The 19,904-nt window shown below is 46.7% G+C and overlaps 2 long non-coding RNA genes across 9 annotated transcripts in view; one reads left to right on the forward strand and one right to left on the reverse strand.

The window, feature by feature from the left end:
- Nucleotides 1–19,904, forward strand: part of LOC127491089 (uncharacterized) — a 145,375-nt gene that overhangs the window by 30,640 nt on the left and 94,831 nt on the right. For both annotated transcript variants that reach the window (XR_016217011.1, XR_016217012.1), the window contains exons 2-3: nt 11,575–11,667; nt 14,944–15,054. This is a non-coding gene — a long non-coding RNA (uncharacterized LOC127491089). The remainder of the gene's footprint in view (nt 1–11,574; nt 11,668–14,943; nt 15,055–19,904) is intronic.
- LOC103348410 (uncharacterized) lies at nt 32–16,133 on the reverse strand. Of its 7 annotated transcripts, XR_016217008.1 has the most exons (7): nt 15,843–16,133; nt 15,305–15,463; nt 15,120–15,199; nt 14,086–15,011; nt 12,518–12,786; nt 2,096–2,269; nt 32–276 (listed from the first exon to the last, which is right to left on the reverse strand). It is a non-coding gene; the product is annotated as an uncharacterized LOC103348410 (long non-coding RNA). The 7 variants fall into 7 exon arrangements; XR_016217010.1 differs by lacking the exons at nt 14,086–15,011; nt 15,120–15,199 and having other exon boundaries at nt 15,843–15,988; XR_011380249.2 differs by lacking the exons at nt 14,086–15,011; nt 15,120–15,199 and having other exon boundaries at nt 32–1,068; nt 15,843–15,988.

Below are 19,904 nucleotides of genomic sequence, written 5' to 3' on the forward strand. Positions count from 1 at the left end.
GCTTCTCATTTTGCTACATTTGTCCCACACATTTTTAAATATTTATTTATTTATTTGAAAGGCAGAGAGAGAGAGCGTGTGTGCGCTTCCATCTGATGGTTCACTCCCCAAATGGCCGCATTGACTGTAGCTGCGCTGATCTGAAGCCAGGAGTCAGAAGCTTCTTCCAGGTCTCCCATGGGGGTCCAGGGGCTGAAGCACTTGGGTCATCCTCCACTTCTTTCCCAGGCACATTAGCAGGGAGCTGGATCGGAAGCGGAGCAGCTGGGACTAGAACTGGTATGCAAGACCAACACAGTTTTATTTAAATTGGAGCTTCAAAGGTTATTAGAGGACTCTCTGTATTGTATTTGTAGACCAATGATGTGCAATAAAATGTTGGGTTTGCGTAGAACGTGTGTCAGGACCAGAAACAAGAATGTGGCTCCCCTGCGATGGGATGCAGGTGAGGCCGATTAGAGGAGGAGATCCTTGGTCTAGGTGTTGACAGGAAGATGACCCTGTGCCCATGTTTGCCTCCCATCCCTCCTGGGCTCCCCGAGCACTGGGGTATGGGCAAGGCTCTGCCTTTCTTTGAACCTCATTCAGCTTCTTGGAGATCCTGGAGCCGCTCTGAGCATGGCAGAGGAGCAGGCACAGGCAGGTACGATGCAGCAGGTCTGCACGTGCCAGTTCCCTTCTGTCTCCTCTCCCAAAGGCCAGCTGGAAACAAACAAGGTGCAAGCAAGCAAGCCACTTCTCCCGTGAAGGCCACCAGGCTTGTAAACAAACAGTTCTGACAACAAACAAGATACCCTGGCCTATGCGCACACTGACCTTGGCTGTGTGGGGGACATCAGCCAGAGGGCACAGAGGGTTAGGACGAGAACCCTGGAGTTGGACAGTCTGGGTCCAAACCTTGGTTCATTCCTTATTCGTTACACAATCCATGAGCTTTGGTTACTTCATTCATGCAGCTTGAGTGATAATGTTGGTAGTAGTCACCTCCTAATGCTTTCACAAGGATAACAGGAGGTACTTTTACTGCCTGGGCACTCAACAATTGTAGTTGCTATTGAGAAGGGACTCCTGGAAGCAAGAGACAGCATCGGACAAGGGTATCATTCAATGGTCTGAGTCTGAACAGTCAACCCTTGTGATGTAGGGGACTTTGTATTTTAACTCAATGGCTACAGACATTACCATTGCCTGGTCCATGCACCCCGGACTTTCTCCTCCATGCGCTGTAACTGCTTTACTGTGCATGCCAGCGACTGCCTGCTGGGAGGATGCAACCTTGGCCAGCACATGTGGTGGCTGAATGTGCCTCTAGGCAGTGACAGAAGAGAGCTGAGGGATGACCACCGCAGCCCATCTCTCTTCCTGCTGGAGTGGGATTCTGGGACATCTCTGCAATGTGTTGATAGTCCCCCCACATGACTGAGTTCCAGCGGCCCCGACAGTACACCCTCTCCTGCCTTCTTCCCCTTCTCTGTCCCACTCTCCCATCTCTCCACCAGGATCACCTCCTAAGTAAATTAACTGCTCTGAAATCCTTCTCTCTGGGTCCATTTCTGGAGGAGCCCAAACCCAAACACTCACTGACATGTTCCTCTACCCAAGTTCAATATGGGACAAGTGCAGTGCAAGGTCTTGGGGTGTCTCTCTCTCTCTCTCTCTCTCTCACACACACACACACACACACCTGTGTGTGCTCATGAGCGTCTAGACAGCCCTCACAGGTCCCAGCACATCTTTCTCACTTGAATTATTTGGATTGGCTTGCCCAGGCCGTACTGGACTCCCTCCAAAATTCTTCCAGCCCCCGCTTTCCTTTAGTCTAGGAGACTTAACTTTGGGGCTGGCAGGCCTCAGATGGGAACTGTGCAGGAATCCGTAAAGGGTGAATGTGGGCTGCTTCTGTGAAGACAGGAGTGGAGTTTTTCTGCTCTCCAATGGGAGGAAACACCAAGCCTGCCTACCTCCTCTGAGCCTGGCGCTGAGGCTCGGACTGTTGTGTCTGAGTCAGTGTCCTGAACTGAATGCAATGATGGAAGTGGGGTGAGTGTCCCTACACGAAGCACTAACCACAGGCCCGCCCTGGGCTGGAACTCACATCTGGGCTCCCAAGTTCCTCTGGTGATTCTGTTGAGTGGAATGGATGTCATGTATGCGTTGATCTTGATGCCCAGACCTTGAGAGAAATCTGCCACGGGAGTGCTAAATCCATTCCAAGCCCAGAGGTGGAAGGAGACTGAATGATAGGAGTCCTTATCTGCTCTCTTGCTCCCTGTACAAAGAGGGAAGGGGAGAGGAACCGGGAACTCAGTGTTGCAGATCCTGAAATTAGAGGACGTAGATTTCCAGAGAAGACAGAAGCCAATGAGATAGGCGATAAAGGTGGGTGTTTATCAAAGGCCTTACCCATGCCAAGCATTGAGCTAAGTGAGCGGTTTTACACACAGTTGTGTGTACCACTCCTTGTACATACAATCTTTACCCAAGTGTAGAGATGGTGAAATGGAGGTTTAGAAAGAATTGTTTTTTTGCCCACGATTACCTGGTTGGAAAGAAAGAACAATGAGGTTTGGCCCTGGTTTATTTGACTCCAAATTTGTGTTCCTGCCTGTTGTTAATGTAGAGAGTCTGACTCTAGAACAACCATGGACGGTGGTCCTGTACCTTCATCAGCAATGAATATTTGTGGCCTGCCCAAAATATGCTAACACCTGCATGGGGGCTACAAAGGTCAGTTAAACACGGGCCCTCCTCTTTAAAATCACTGCCACTCTTTCTGTTTGTCCATTTAGTCACCGCGTTCACCTTGTCAATAATAGTCTTCCTTCACAGAATCCCCCGGAGTTGGTCTTTCCTCTTGACCATCCTGGTCGCTAAGGTGGGGTGGGGGGTGTGTGTGTGGGGGGGTGGTCCTCAGCCTCCCGTCTGACCTCTCTGCCTTCAGGTTATTAAGATAACCTCTTGAGGCACAACTTCCGTATGTAACATGACCTAGACATGACCTGACATCCATTCCTTCCCCCATCACTGGGACACAGATAGGAAGAGGATAGCATTGAGAAATAGGAGACCCAGAGTCTGGGCTTGCCCTGACATTGACCTCTGAGTGACCTTACCAAGTTGCTTATCTCTTTGGGCCTTACGTTCTGATCCATAAGATAGGAGAGTGGGATTGGAGGCTTATGGGTTTCCTGGAAGTGTTGTACGGGCCTCGTCAGAAGATTTATTAATTCATTGTTTACAAAGCTCCTACTGTGTGGCAGGCCTTGTTCTAAGACATCAGGAATAGAGCAAAGGAAAAAAGTGAAGTGACTGTTCTTGCTGCTTTTCTCAAAGGGGAGATAGTCAGGAAACACAAATTTTTGTCATGTCATGGGAAGTGCTGGGAAGAAAAATTAGCTGTGAGGCACACAGGGAGACAGTGGTGCTGCGTTAAGTCAGGTGGCCGTGGAAGAACTCCCAGTGGGGTGGTAAGTCACGTGGGATGTGCGGGAATCAGGGAGGGAGCCGTGCAGAGATGGAAGGTGGTGTTCTCCAGGCAGAAGGAAGAGCCAGCAGGGCTGGCATGGGGTCAGGTGCAGAGTGGCAGGAACTAGAAGCTTACGAGTGCACGAGCATGTGACCACGGATACCTTGGAACCCTCGCAGGATGATTGGAAGTCACTGGAGAATCTAGAGAAAAAGAATTACAAGATCCGACTTTGATTTCAAAGCACGGCAAATAGGATGCAGATTGTCAAGGGGGCACTCAGGAGATCAATTATTAAACTCTTACCAAAGCCAGATCAGAACTGGTGGTGGCTCAGACCAGGGTGAGAACTGTGAGAGAAACACTCAGAGGTGGAAAATACCGATGAGAATGGCTGATGGATGACGTGTGGGGTGAGAGGAAAAGGAAGCAAGAAAAATAGATCGGCAGTTAGCAGGGGTGCGGAATTCACGGGTTGGGGAGTGTGTATGAGAGGGAGGGGAGGGTTTTGGTTTGGCACGTGTCAAGTTCAATAGCAAGAGGAAGTGTGGTCTTTGGTCTGTGAGTCTGGAATTAGGAGAAGCGATCTGGGCCATCAGAATAGAGGTGGTGTGGAAGGCTGTGTCAGGGAAGGAGACTGATCAGGGAATGAGTGTGTGCAGAGGAAAACAGGGCCCTGGGACACAGCACCATGTAGTGACAGAAGAGAAGGGGAGAACCCAGGAAAGGAGGCTGAGAAGGAGCAACCTGTGAGAGGGGAAGGTTGAGAAAGTGGTTTTCTGAACACTGAGCGGAAAAGCTTTCGGGGAAGAGGAAGTGATGAGCTGTGGCCGGTGCTGTGGACAGGGCAAGGAAGAAGAGAGCTCAGAAGTGACTCAGGATTCAGCGTGCTCCCTTTTCTAAGAGTGGATTCAGTCAACGGGTGGATTGTGGGGAAGGCTCAGTGTGCAGGGCTCTGCATCCTTTGATCCCTTCCAGATGTTGTGGAATGGGTGCATCCAGGTTCTTGTCTGAAGTAAGAAAGAATTCAAGGATGTAGTGAAAGGTTAGCAGAGGAACAAGATTTTTTCGTTAGCCAAGTGCAAGTGCATACTGCGGAGTAAGTGAGGACACGCTCAAGAATGAGGTTCAGGGTCATCCCTTGTATGATATGGTCTAGAGGCATAGGGGTTGGTGTCTGGGTGGAGTTTAAAGAAATACTCAAAGCAGGTGACGTTTGAATACCACCCATTTCTTTGTCTTGGAAGTTTCAGAAATACCATGGCAGCAGGTATAAGACAGGGGTAGGAGTGTCAGCCATACTACTTTTATTATAATAATATAAAATTACCTATAGGTCATTATGGGGAAAACAGTCAGCAATAGTGTTGGTTATTTTAGGCCAGTGCAGGTCCAGGGTCTCAGTTTCACAGAAATGACAAATTTCTCCAGCACAAAGGTTGGAGGGGGGGGGGTTGGGTACAGTAGGTGGGGTTGTAGAGAGGGGCCGATGACTTCAGGGCTCCTTGCGTATGTCATACTCAGAGCTTGTGAGTATGTGTGCATGTGCGCACACACACACACGAAATCCAGAAGGGCAAAGAGAAAACATACCCTAAAGTTGCTATCATTGTTTTCTTGTTGGTAGGAACCCATGACTATCTCCTTAATGAGTTAGAAACATCCAGTCCCATTGAGAATAGGACAGAAGAAATTAAAAGAAACTGTTTGCATTTTAACTTTAGGATGTCAAAGATCATACCAGAAATATTAGTTTAGAAAGCCAAAGACTTTGCTTCATGATGCCAAATTTTTTCAAAAGAAAAAATATCCTTAATAGTTAGAACACTGGAAGCGAATAGGGATTTTATAAAACATGAGTTGCAGCAGTTAGAGGAATTCCAAGACTCCTTGCTCCATCGTCCACAGGGGAATGGACTGAAGAATGAGAATGGGGCATGGTCTTGAAGGCTATCTTTGGGGTTCTAGACAAAGGACAAAACTTGCCAGTTAGGGATATGGAGAGGCACATAGAAAAGACAAGAGGTCAGAGGTCAGTCTGCCCCACACCTGGGAGCTTTATGAGATCCCAAGCCATTGCCTGCAGATCGTCTGTCCCTATTTAATGAGCAATGAGTAGCATCCTCACGGGGGGAGAAACCACAGGAGCCACTCTTCCCATTGCTGTCTGGGATGATCTCCACCACTGGTCTCACTGCTTCTGTTGGGTTTTCCAGCTGAAAAGTCTCTGCTCATGCCCTGAGATTCTGCTGATCCATCCCCACTTGGATGTACTATTTTTTAATGACCCAGGACTCTTGCCAATCCCTTGAGACAGCATGGGAAAGGAGAGGGTGCTCCTGACACTCAGTGGGATCAGGAAGTGTAGAAGCGAAATTCTTCAACACTTAATGCTTGCATTGGGCTTTGCAGTGATAAGATGCACTCTGGTTCCCTAAGATTCCATCTGAAAAATGGTTTCTGCTCTGAAAATTGTGGGGAAGTCTTGTGGTATTAGTTCCAGCATGGGAAGTGCTTTCAAGTTGTCACTCCCATCTCTATAATAAGAAGAAAGCTGAATAATTGAACATCTATGGCTTTCCTTAGACTCATCACAGAGATCAGGTTGTAAGGGAAGCCACTATCCTTAAATCTGAATAATTATCAGGAAAGCCCAAAGAGCACAAAACAAGGATTCTATGGGAATTCGAAGCTCATTATACCTATAGCTACAGCAAAAGTAAACACAGCCCAACCTGTAACCAAATTAACATGCAAGCTTACACTAGAGCCCTATTTACCTTATTTCCTATTCACTGATACAGCTATCTAATTATCTAAAAAAAACTACATGACATGCTAAGAGAAAGGGGAAATGCACAGTGTAAAGAGACAAACTATGCATCAGAACCAGACCCAGGTATGACACAGGTCTTGGAACTGTCAGCCAGGGGATCAAGGGCCACCTCAGCAGGGATAGTCATGTTGATAACATATACCCTTGGTCTCATGTAATGCAAATGGAACTTTACCTTAGTAGTCTTCATCAGAGAATACCCCATCTGGTCTAATCTAACAACATCTTTAACCTTACTGAAGGACATTCTACAAAATCATTGACCCATGCTCTTTAAAATTGTCAAGGTCATCAGGCCAGCGCCGCGGCTCACTAGGCTAATCCTCCGCCTTGCGGCACCAGCACACCGGGTTCTAGTCCCAGTCCGGGCGCCGGATTCTGTCCCGGTTGCCCCTCTTCCAGCCCAGCTCTCTGCTGTGGCCAGGGAGTGCAGTGGAGGATGGCCCAAGTCCTTGGGCCCTGCACCCCATGGGAGACCAGGAGAAGCACCTGGCTCCTGCCATCGGATCAGCGCGGTGCGCCAGCCGTGGTGGCCATTGGAGGGTGAACCAATGGCAAAAGGAAGACCTTTCTCGCTGTCTCTCTCTCACTGTCCACTCTGCCTGTCAAATAAATAAATAAAAATAAAAAATTAAAAAAAAATTGTCAAGGTCATCAAAAACAAGAAAGTCTGAGGAACACCATCAAGAGGAACAAAAGCCTAATGTGCTGTGCTGGATGAGATCCTGAAACAGGAAGAGGACTTTTAGTACAAACTAAGAATTTGTGATTAAAGCATGAGTTTTAGTTAATTTATGAGCACTGGCTCAGTAGTAGTAGCAATACTACCATAACTGATATAAGATGTTAAAAATGAAACTGGATGCGGGGTATAATGGAAATCTCTGTACTATTTTTCCAATTTTTCTGTAAAACTAAAACTGTTCTGGAAGTCAAGTTTATTCAAAGAAATGAAAAATTTGACAATGTGTTTGCTGGTGATCACCAGCCAAGGCGTTTGCAGCTCTGATAAAGCATGCTTTTATTTCATGTTATTCTGTCTTGACTCTTCAGTCTAAGGAAGTCAGAGGTTCAATTTATTCTTGGTCCACTATGAAAAAGACCTGGGTGAGGAGTCGGTGTTTAGTCTAGCAGTTAAGATGCCTGCATTGCACATTGGAGCACATGGGTTCAATGCCTGGTTCCAGTTCCTTACGCCAGCTTCCCAGACATGCAGATCTGGGAGGCAGCAGTGATGGCTCAGATGACTGGGTCCCTGCCCCCAGTATGGGAGAACTGGATTGTGATCCCAGCTCTTAGCTGTAGCTCTGGCCACGCCCCAGCTGTTGCAGGCATTTGAGTAGTAAGCCAATGGATAGGAGCTGTCTTTGTCTCTTTGCCTCTCAAATACACAAATAAAACCACACACACACATACACACACACACACATACACAATGCACACACACACCAGGAGAAAAGGCTGCCAAAGTTGAATTTCAAAAAGCAGGAAATTATGGTTGTGGAGAGTAAAGTCTACCACTTAGTAGCTGAATGACCTTAGATATGTTATTTAATCTCTCTGTGTCTCAGTTTCTTATCTGTAAAATACAGATTAAAAATAAGAATATCTAGCTTACGAGATTGGTACCTGGGCTAAGTAAATAGTATGAGGGTACTTCAAAGAAGTTCATAGAAAAATATAGTTAAACAAATAAAAGTATTTTGGTGCAAAAAGTTTTGAAATCCATCCATAAGGCTTCAACGAGTTCCTTCAAAATGCATCTTATGAAAAAAATCTATGCATGGATTTCAGATCTTTTTGTACCAAATAAATTTATCTTTTAATTGCATTTGTCTTTTATTTTTCTAAAGTATCCTCTTGTGTGCATGCTGCTCACTACACTGTCTAGGACATAGCAAGGACTGTACAGATCTGTGAAATCAATAAGGGGCAGCATCTGAAATTAGCAGTCTTTGGGGAAGCAATAGGATCTATGGCTGGCCTATGCACTGTTTTTCCATTACACAGCAACAACAGCATGGGGTGGGTATTTGCCTGGTGGTTAAGATGCCCGCATCCCATTTTGGAGTGCATGGGTTTGAGTTCCAAGAGTCCCAGCTCTGCTCCTGATTCTAGCATACCCCAACGGAGTCCTCACCACTCACGTGGGAGTGTTGATTTTCAGGCTACCAACTTTGGCCCCTGGCCCTGGGGCTACTGCACAGCATTTGGGGAAGGAGCCAATGGATTTGAACCCTGTCTTTGTGTCTCTGCCTCTTAAGAAAACAAAATAGAATATAAAACAAAAACAAATCCCCATAATTGTCCTGAGTGTTTATTTAATACTAAGTGAGCAAACTTTATTTGTCTGGTATCACACTAATAGCTTGACTTGCCTATAATTAATATAATCACTAATAGCACACACTGTTATTTTTTTTGTTTTGTTTTAATAAGAAGTGTCTGCTCAGGCCACACTGGACTTATTTGGCCTGTCTGTGAAATTTTATTGCTCTAAAATATCCTCCTTTCCCTGGTCCAAGCAGATTCTCAAGTGGAAATGAAGTTACTACAGGAAAGCCGGTTTCAGGCTCTTGGAAACCCGCAGTGGCGCTTTTTAAGGAAGCTATTTCCAGCCCTCCCAGCTCCTTCCTTAGTCTCTCTGAGCCGCTTTAGCTTCTCCCATCCGAAGGATGAAGTGTCACACCTGGCGAACTTGCATGGATCAGGTTCTGATGATGTGTGTGTTCAGGAAGTTGAAAATGAAGAGCCAGGCAGGACGGACTCTGACTGACGTCTCTTTGTGACAAGTCTGCTGCTGCAGCTAGGGCTGTTTTTCCGACCATGAACCTCAGATGAGGATCTTCTGTTCTAACGTCCCCAGTTATTTTCCTTGGTTGAAGGTGTGGTCCTGGTGTCTGGAAAGCAGTTTGGATGTTCATGGTGGTTAAAGCTATCCAGAGGAAAAATAAAAAGTCACCATCAAGTCTTGAGACCAGACTATTGGGTGTCTCATATCCTGGTTCCAAATGCAGAAGCCAAAGGGTTCGACAAAGGCAGAATTGTTGGAGTAACTGACAGTCGCCCATGGTGACTTAGGGTCCTATGCCTGTTTGGAAGTCTGAGACCTGGTGTTTCCAAAAATCAGTCTCATTATTTATTGTCAGACTTGATGCATTCAATATGGCTGATCTGTGAAGTTGAGAGCAACACCAGAGCAACCCATTGCTCAATTCCCTGTCGTGCTGTCACCTCTTTTCCTATGACTGTCTCAGCAGATGGTCCCAGCTCCTAGCAAATCTTACCCTACTTGAGGAAGCAACACGTCTATTTTTCAGTGACAGTTAAATTCATGGCCAAGTGCACTGGATTCCATCTCCTTCTTACTATCATACCTGTGTCTTCCACTTCTCTCTCAGCCCCTATCTCATGCTCTCCCTGTAATTTTCTTAAGCTAATGTAATTCCTTCCTCAATAAAGACCCTCTTGGTCTTTCTTTTTTTTAATTTTTATTTTTAATTTTTATTTTTTGACAGGCAGAGTGGACAGTGAGAGAGAGAGACAGAGAGAAAGGTCTTCCTTTGCCGTTGGTTCACCCTCCAATGGCTGCCTCGGCCGGCGCGCTGCAGCTGGCGCATCGCGCTGATCCGAAGGCAGGAGCCAGGAGCCAGGTGCTTCTCCTGGTCTCCCATGGGGTGCAGGGCCCAAGCACTTGGGCCATCCTCCACAGCACTCCTGGGCCACAGCAGAGAGCTGGCCTGGAAGAGGGGCAACCGGGACAGAATCTGGCACCCCGACCGGGACTAGAACCCCTGTGCCGGCACCACAGGCGGAGGATTAGCCTATTGAGCCGCGGCGCCGGCCCTCTTGGTCTTTCTGTATTTGGTCTGACACCACCTCAACCTGATCAGTTCTTCATATGATTTCCAAAGTGACACAGTAAAGATACATCAGGATTGTATACTGACAACTGATTTATGTAATTAGTTTTCCTTGATGTCTTTCAGGGTACATGAAGAAGTAGATATTGGCAGGTCTTTCTTTGCTGAGGGAAGCAATGGGATTGACAGCGCTAGACAATTGCTCAGTTGTCCTGCATGAGAAAGGGGAAGCGAGGAGGCTGGTGGGATGCATGATTCCTGAGCGTGACTCTAGAGCCAGGCTTTGCAGGGAAAGGCCCCGGAGAAAGATGGGAACTCTGCAGGCAGCCAGGGGAGGGACTCAGGGTTAGGGATCTGGGGACTGAAATCCTGTCCACCCTGAAATGTGGCTTCCTCCCCGGTCTCACCCAAGGTGCCTTCCGTTTCTGTAGTCAAAAGTCTACATTTCTCTACAAACACAGCAAAATCCTGCATCTCTCATTCAAGTTTTGTGGAGGGAATTGTTCTTCTGTGGGTGTGGACGGAAGCACTGAGTTGAGCTGCAAGAATGAAAACTGGCAACGTCAACCACAGAGCTGATGTGAGTGAGCCAATCTGTGTACGCACCAACCCCGTCTTCCTGTTCCTCTGATGCAGTTTTCATGGATCCCCATTCAACATAGTGTGATGGGGGGACCTGAAACATGTAGCATGCGAAGCCAGATTCTTCTTGTTCTGGGTTCCACATACCTGTCCTTCTCTCTCTCTCTCTCTCTCTCACACACACACACACACTTTATGCTATAATTCTAACAGACTGCCACCAGAATATGCTGTTTCATCCTAACTAGGCTGTTCTTTTTCTGCTTGTTTAGTTGGAAAATATCTCCTTTTTCTCCCTCCAGCAGACTTATGTACTCTCTCCTCTGGTATCCCATTTTTACCTTGAAGGTATACATGTTTGTTGTCGTGCACATTGTCTTGTAATTGCATGCTTGCAAACGCATCTCTCTGATAGGACCACAAGCTCCTACAAGCCAGATACAGGTTTATCTCTGTGAAATATTTCTAGCAGCTAAAAGAGTTAAGAATTTATGCTGATGTTGGATGAGTAACTTTATCTTCTATGGCTTACAAGTGTTCTACAGATAAGGTACTGAAGAAAAAATAACTGATAACAGGAGAAGAAAAATGCTCTCTGGTTTCTCAGAACCTTGCCCTAATACTTCTTCATAAAGCCTGTTATGTTGGTGGTGGTCAATAAACTGGGATTCTCAGCATTCAAGCCTTTATGTCAGCCCCTCCAACTCTGACCCTGGGTTTGGCCATGCAACTGGCTTTGACCACTGGGATATTGATAAGCATGATGGGAGTGGATGCTTGATGAGTGCTTATACATTAGCCTTGCCAACTTGCAATGATCTCTCTAGAACTCAGATGCCGTGTTGTGCGCAAGTCCAAGCAGCCCCATCATATGGCCAAGTCCACGAGGAGAAGAACCGAAGCCCTGGATGATGCCCCAGGTGAGGAAACTGGCAGAGACTGGCACTGTCTGCTGCTATGTGAATGAGACACATGGACTGTTCAGCCCTTCTAGTACCTTAGCCATTACTGCTCAAAACAGAAGAACCACGTGGTCAGTCACACAGTTATGAGAAAATAAATAGCTGTTTAAAGATACTAAATTTTAGGGGCTGGCTCCATGGCTCACTGGGTTAATCCTCCGCCTGCGGCGCCAGCATCCCATATGGGCACCGGGTTCTAATCCCGGCTGCTCCTCTTCCAGTCCAGCTCTCTGCTGTGGCCCGGGAGTGCAGTGGAGGATGTCCCAAGTGCTTGGGCGCTTGCACCCACATGGGAGACCAGGAGGAGGCACCTGGCTCCTGGCTTTGGATCGGCATAGTTCCAACTGTGGCGGCCATTTGGGGAGTGAATCAACGGAAGAAAAAGGAAGACCTTTCTCTCTGTCTCTCTCACTGTCTGTAACTCTACCTGTCAAATAAATAAATAAATAATCTTTAAAAAAATACTAAATTTTCAGGTGATTTGCTTTGCAGCAATAGAAAACAAGAATATCCCTTTGGTCAACACCCATAATTAAAATGCTTCTAGTGCATCAGTCTAAACATCAGAAACTGAATTAGTACTCCCTCATTTCAGTCGTACACATCTACAATCTAAGTTGTACGTCTTTAGTAATACACGTGGCACAGAGTGGATTCCTTGGTAAACACAGTCTGAGATAGGCATTAGCACACAAAATGTTCCTTAGGGAGTACTCTGGGGACCAACGCCTGAGGAAGTGTCGGTAGGAAGCAGTAGGGGCAGAAGTAGAGTCCAGCTGTGGTGCTGGCCCACTGACCCTTGACTCACCCACTGGGAGCTCTCAAGCTGGAGTAATCCTTCAGGTTGTCCGCAGTAGGACCCAGATGGCCGAGCCTTTATGTTCCATGTCGAACAGTCCTTGGGTGTGGGCCACCCAGGAGGGGGCGCCATCTTGACTGCAGCCACCCCGTGGGCAATGTGCAGCTGAGGCCATCTGCCCAACACCGTCAAAGCCAGCCAGGCGATGCATACTATAACTGAACGTGACTCAGCACACGCAGCCCACGTCCACTAGGGCAAGACGTCATTCTTTTCATCTGACAGAGAGGACATAGGAAGTTTAGGTAAATGTCTCATAGGCAAGGAATAAACTCCAAAGGAAACAATGATTCTTTCCTATATTTTCTTTCTTTTTTTTTTTTTTTTTTTTTGACAGGCAGAGTTAGACAGTGAGAGAGAGAGAGAGACAGAAAGGCCTTCCTTTTCCTTTGGTTCACCCCCCAAGTGGCCTCTATGGCTGGCGCTGCGCTGATCCAAAGCCAGGAGCCAGGTACTTCCTCCTGGTCTCCCATGCAGGTACAGGGCCCAAGCACTTGGGCCATCCTCCATTGCCTTCTCGGGCCACAGCAGAGAGCTGGCCTGGAAGAGGGGCAAGCAGGACAGAATCCGGCGCCCCAATGGCACCGCAGGTGGAGGATTTGCCAAGTGAGCCGCGGTGCCGGCCCTCTTTCCTATATTTTCACTCTCAGTGGCTGTAATGGTTGGGGTCTTTTAACAACCACTCCAAAAAGATCTCTGAGTTCTCTTTTTTCACATCTAAGCTGCTATTACTGACATCAAGTTCACAAAATCACTCTTTAAAAACATTTACTTGTTTTATTGACTTGAGAGGCAAAGAGATTCAATGAGACAGAGACAGAGAGATTCCCGTCCACTGTTTCATTCCCCAAATGTCCAAACGTTTCCAAGCTAAGAGCCAGGAGCCAGGAACTCAATCCAGGTCTCCCACGTGGGTAGTAGGGACCCAAGTACTTGAACCATCATCTGCTGCCTCCCAGGGTGCGCGTTAGAAGGAAGCTGGGGTGGCGCTGTGTGTAGCTGGTTAAGCTGCTGCCTGCAGCTCTCCCCTCCCCTCTCCTCCCCTCCCCAACAAAGAAGTACAAAAGGGGAAAGCTTCTGTTGTCCAATTTCCTGCTTGAATGGGTTAGTTGTCAGCACTGCAAATACTTAATAAGAGCTAAACTCAATTCAGCCCATGATGACGGTATTAAAGTATTTTTATCATGAAGTGGTATCATAGATGAGTGTAGGAAAGTACATTTTCTTGTGCTTTACAGCCCTTGAATTCTGTCAGTTTTTGAAATTCCACTCTGCTTTCCTGTTTATGGAAGTTTCTGTTTGTTGCACTGAAAGAGACTTTGACCATAAAATGTAACTAAAGAAAGCATAATGACCACACCCACTCTCTAGCAGTTACCGGATACCTACCAGCTAGTTACTACTCATGCTTTTCCCTGTAGCTCTTCCCCAAACCTTTGATGAAGTAAGTGTACCCCCTCCTCCTCCTCCTCTTCCTTTTCTCTTCTTGGTCTTGGCTTTACTGAGTTACCACTCACCTATTTAAAGTATACAATTCAGTGGTTATTAGCACATTCACAGAGTTGAGGAATCATCGTCACCACAGTCAATTTTAGAATTTTTTCATTGCTCACGAATGAAAATTCGTAAGCTTTAGCTGTTGCTGTGGTTTGAGTGCAGCATCCTCTCCCACGTGCATGGTAAGCTCAATGCCCAGTGTGACGGTCTGAACAGGTGGAGCTCTGAGGAAGTAATTTGGTCGGGAGAGCTCCACCTTCATGAACCAACCGTTGCCCTATACAAGCAGCTTCAGAGCTTCCCCCCTTGCCCTTCCACCTGCCACCATGTGAGGGCGCCACCACAGGCTGCCATCTTGGAAGCAGAGAAAGCTTTTACCAGGAACAAGTGCGAGAGGTCTTCCCAGCCTCCAGAATTGCAAGATGCAAATGTTGGTGCTTTTACTGTCACCCATTGTGTTAGAGCAGCGCAGCTGGGCTAAAATAGCCGTCGTCCCCAGTCCCCCATCTGCCCCGTTCCTAGACCGCTATGAATCTTCTATCTCTGTAGATGGTCCCATTCTGTACAGTTCACGTGAATGGAATCACACACACTGTGGAGTCTTTTGTGGCTGACTTCATTCATGCTGTCACATGAATCTCTTCACCTCCTTCTATGGCTGAATAATAACATCCCTTTGTGTGCATATATAACATCTTGTTTGCCCATTTGTCACCTGATGGGCATTTGTGCTGTTTCTGCCCTTTTGCTATGGTGTCTCATAGCCAAACATTATATACAAACTTTTCTGATAATGTATTTTTAAAATTTCTCTTGGATATATAGCTAGGAGTAAAAGATGTGAAGTCAAATGGTAACTTTCTGTTTAACTTCTTTAGGAGCTCCCAGAAGCAGTTGTCTGTGCCAAGGATCAGAAGCCACAAACACGCATTAGCGGGCTTTTAGCCTACAAGGAAGAGAAATCTCGAGTCAGATTTGTAGAGAGTGAGGTGAGTTTTTGTGATGTCTGGGTTTCTCCGAGTGCGCATTGTAGCCTTCAAGGGAGAGGTTGTACCGTCTCATCTGTGTCACTGTCCTCTTACAAATACGAAAACTCCTCTCAGAGAACAGTACGGTTGGAATCCCGTGGTGAGCCTGCATTTAAAGGGCCAGTAAACAGAAAGAGCTGATTGTGGAAACAGAAGGAGACATCACCATCACATCCTTGGTGGAAAGAAACACCAGGGTGAAAATACTTACAGCAGAAAGGTCAACCGCCGTCATTACTGAAAAGGGTTTTCTAGGGCGTGGCCAGGGGAAGGTACCTGGGGATTCTTGGCAGTTTCAGGGGAGAGGCGGTGGGAGAAGCCGGACTGCAGGCTGACAGAGTGCAGGGGCCGTACCTGCTTTGAAATTGTGCTGTGAAGAAGATGGGGAGGCAGTGGAGTTAAAAAGTCGAGGAAGGGATGGCCGTATGGGCAGGGACGGCAGGAGAGATGGTGCTGAGCCATGAGAGCGATGCAGGTCAGGGGATAGGTTCCATCTGGGGGGGGGGGGGGTCTAATCCCACCTTCTAGAATTTTCCATGGATTATACTCAGAAGTCGTAAGGACGTGCTAGGACACAACTGCTCTCCCCCTCTCCTTCCCATCTGCCTCTCCCAGCACATGATCTGTGGGAGGAAGGTGACCTCAGGGCTCTCCCTCCCGCCCCACCACCCCTCAAAGCAGTTCTAAGTGCCAAGGGTCAGAAGACACGGAGGGCATTAGCAGTCTTTTAGTCTGCCCCACCCACTTACCTCTGGAGCCGAATCCTCAGAGGCTGAGTGAATCTGAGGTCTCTGAATTTTCTCCGAGCCTTCACTGAAGCCTGCAGGGAAGGTGTTCTTTCCTGAGCAAATTTATCCTATAGTCCATGTTTTCCCTTCACAGCCCCCGAAGCCTTCCGAATGGAAATGCCAGGAAATAGTTCATTGTTTCTTAAAGCGGAAGCGATAGTGCTTTCGGTAAGGCTTTGCCGTTCCAGTTAATAGCCTGGGCTTAGAAAGCTTGGCGGGGCTTTCCTCGGAGGGGAAGGAAAACCCCACTGCACACACTCACACTTACCGCAGCCCCGGGCTGATAGCAGAGGCATTTTAATCAAATCCAGCCTAGAAAGGCAGGTTTTGTTACACTGACTCCAACTGATAATTAGCTACAAACGTTTGACAATCTCAGGGAAAAGAAAACACACACACACACACACACACACACACACACACACCACGTTCGGCATGGCTACATGTGGTTTAGAATCCGGATTACAAATGTTGGGGGTGGTGAGGGGCAGAGAAAGCTGTACTTTCCAGTAAGATGAGACCCTTTACTGTGCACCACCAGGATGCCTTCTGGACTCCAGCAAGGCTCTGCTTCTAAGTAAGCGGCTGCAACGACTCAGTGTGGCCGGCAGAGGAGGACTGGCCCAGGCTCCCTCGGCAGTGAATGTGGCCCTCGTGCAATCCAGGGACAGCAGAATGTACCTTTGCATCCAAGACTTCCTCCACTTCCACAGCGCTTCTACATTTTCCCCGGATGTTTGCACCCAGGGAAATTCTTCTTATTGGAAGAGCAAGACAGGTGCTCTTACCTGGTCTATGGAGGTCATGGGGTTTGCCTACAGTCAGATGAGTTTGGGTGGGAGGAAGGTGTTTCCAAGTTTCCTGGCAAAATTGTCTGGAAATTTAACCATCAGACTATACCTAGGGGACAGAGGTTAAGAATCAAAAGCTCTGGAACACCGGCCTGCACTGTGGCGTAGCGGATAAAACTGCCGCCTGCAGTGCCAGCATCCCATATGGGTACCAGCTCAAGTCCCAGCTGCTCCACTTCTGATCCAGCTCTCTGCCACGGCCTGGGAAAGCAGTGGAAGATGGCCCAGGTCCTAGGGCCCCTGCACCGGCCTAGGGGACCCAGAGGAAGCTCCTGGCTCCTGGCTTTGGATTGGCCCAGCTCCGGCCGTTGTGACCATTTGGGGAGTGAACTGGCAGGTGAAAGACACCACCCCCCCCCCCCCCCGCCTCTCTGTAACTCTGCCTTTCAAGACAACTGCATCCCACATCAGAACGCATGGGTTTGAGTCCCGACTCTGGCTCCTGACTCCACTTCCCTGTCAGTGCTGACTCTGAGAGGTAGCAGTGATGGCGCTATTAATTCGAATCCTGCCACCCACAAGGGAGACCTGGATTGAGTTCCTTGTTCATGGGTTCAGCCCTGGCTCAGTCCCAGATCTTAATGGTGAGCCAGTAAAGGGGAACTCTCTCTCTCTCTCTCTCTGTCTTCCTGCTTCTCAAATTCAAAGCAAATTTAAAGAACCAATAGCCCCGCTTTTGGAGATTACGTTCTGATAAACCCATCATGAGTTGAAAACATCCCAGGTGGAAAAATGCATTGAGTCTCTCTAACCTATGGAACATCACAGCTCAGCCACACAGCCCACTGCAGAGTGCTGGCTGGGACCGTGCCCACTGCCGCCTCCCGGTGTCAGAGGTGGCATCCCACCACAAATCCGCAGTCCAGGAAAAGACCCAGCGTCAGAGCTGATGTACATGTTCTGCCTATCAGTTTTGCACCATTGTGAAGTCAAAAGTGTGTTGAGTCCACCTCTCTGAAGTGGGGGCGTTCGGGGATCGTCTGTGACTCATTATCAAAGTTCTTGGTGTGATCCCGGCTTACTGTGAGACTCACAGGTGTTACAGAATACCCATCAGCTTAACCTGTTGTTTACCTAATCTAGTAGAATCTGCAGAGTTAATTAACCTTTATGGGAAATCACACAGGAGTACAGGATAATTTGAGTTCTTCAGGTTAGCACGATTGAATAATTTACTCTTGGAGTGCATTTATTTAAAATGAAGAAACCTGTGAGGCATATGGATCCCTCTTATAGACTCATCACACCTTAAAAGGAATTTCCAGGCCATTATTTTAATTTTCTCCCCTGAAAACCCCATGAACTAGATAGTACTTAGCCCTGAAGGCCCACAGAGATCTCAGCAACTTTGTTAAGCAAGACCTTGAACCTGAGTCTACTAATACTAACTATTCTATGTCTTCTCTGGTTTGGAAGCAGAGCACTGTACCTCCAAAGTTCTCTCTTCAGTGTAGCTGTTCAAAAAATATGTTCTTCTGCAAAAACATAAAGCACATGACTCAATACCAATCCACGTCTTCAGTCTAGAATCCAGACCATTAAGTATGCAGCAGGGCCGGCTTTGAAAGAGGCCTCATAAAAACACAAGGTTGAAATTGTCTCTAAGGATTTTAGCTAAGTAGACCGAATCTAGTGGGGAAAATAAAATCTTTTCCCAGAGTTTCACGGGAGTGGAGGCTGAAAGGCTGAGAGCTTGTGAGAAATAACAGATACTTTAAGAAATATCTGAATAGGAAGAGGAGAATAGCAGAAGTAAAGGGTTTTTACAAAAATGAATAAATAAAAATGGCACAACATTTGGAATATTTTTTAAGAATCATATAATTTTAGGACTGAAAGGGACCAGAGAAAGCATTCCAAACTCCCCTTCTTTTATAAAAAGAACAAAATTTTGAGTCACCACCAGAACTAGCTATATCATTTGTGGGGTCCAGTGAAAAACACGAGCTTGGAGCTCCTAGTTCGGAAATGATCAATGTCAAGATGGCGACAGCAGATGCTAAGCAAGACGTGATACCCTTTGAAGTTCAGGGCCTCAGCTGACTGTGCAGGTCACGTACCTAGGAAGCCAGCCCTGGTCATGAAATTATCAACACCTTCCATTTATATGGTGCTTTCTACAGCCTCTTCATAGCTCATCTAATTTAAGTTTCATAAGAGCTCAGTGGAGTAGAATGAGCATTGTTTTCTTTTAAAAACATTTGCATGCAGGAGTGAATTTATCAACCATGACATTCTCGTTGACCAAAATGACACTATGTTCTTTGCACCATTTTTGTTAAATATCATGGTGTTAGTAGCTGCTGATAGATTAAATAGGGAGCAGTTAATTTACTCGTGGATTTTCATTCTTTAGCACCTATTATGAGCAGAGAACTCTGGGAAATATTTCAGACATCACCATAACTCAGTGAAGAACATGAGTTACCCCCCATTCCCAACGTACCAATGAGAACAATGGAAATCAGAGAAGTGAAGTTAGACATTAGACATTAGGTCACAGATTGACTAATGAAATAATTGGGATTAGTACACAGATTGCTAGACCATTAGTCCATGATGCCTTTTGAAAAAGTTTTGAGGGGGTAGAAATTTGGCATAACAGTCAAGATACTGCTTGAGATGCTTGAATTCCATATTGAGCGCTTGAGTGTTGAGTCCTGGTTCTGCTCCCAATTTCAGGTCCTGCTCATGTGCACCCTGGGAGGCAGCAGGTGGTGGTCCAAGAACTTTGGTCCCTGCCACCAACATGGGAGACCCAGGCTGAGTTCTGGGCTCCTAGCTTTGGTTACTGCAGACATTTGGGAGTGAACCAGAAGATGGGAAATTCCTGTCTGTCTCTCTCTCTGCCTTTCAAATAAATTATAAATAAAACATTTCAAGGTAGTATAACTTTTTAAGCATTGTTCTCTAAAATAAGATACAAATATAAATATTAAATTGTCTTCCAAGAAAATTAAGGTCAAATCAATGAACAAATCATTATTCTCCCTTTTCTACCTCTCTTTTCGCTCTCTTTCTGCTACAGTCTCTAGAGAGAATAGGAGAATAAATAGGAACATTCTGTACATTTTCGAGGATTGCCTTAATAACTGAATTAAAGTCAGTGAGTGGATCTGAGATCCGCCCCAATGGCAGAGACGCTGACTGCTCACTACACAGGCATGAGCTC

This window comes from Oryctolagus cuniculus, chromosome 11 (genome assembly GCF_051225735.1).
Source record: "Oryctolagus cuniculus isolate XC-2025 breed Fujian yellow rabbit chromosome 11, ASM5122573v1, whole genome shotgun sequence".
NCBI lineage: Eukaryota > Metazoa > Chordata > Mammalia > Lagomorpha > Leporidae > Oryctolagus > Oryctolagus cuniculus.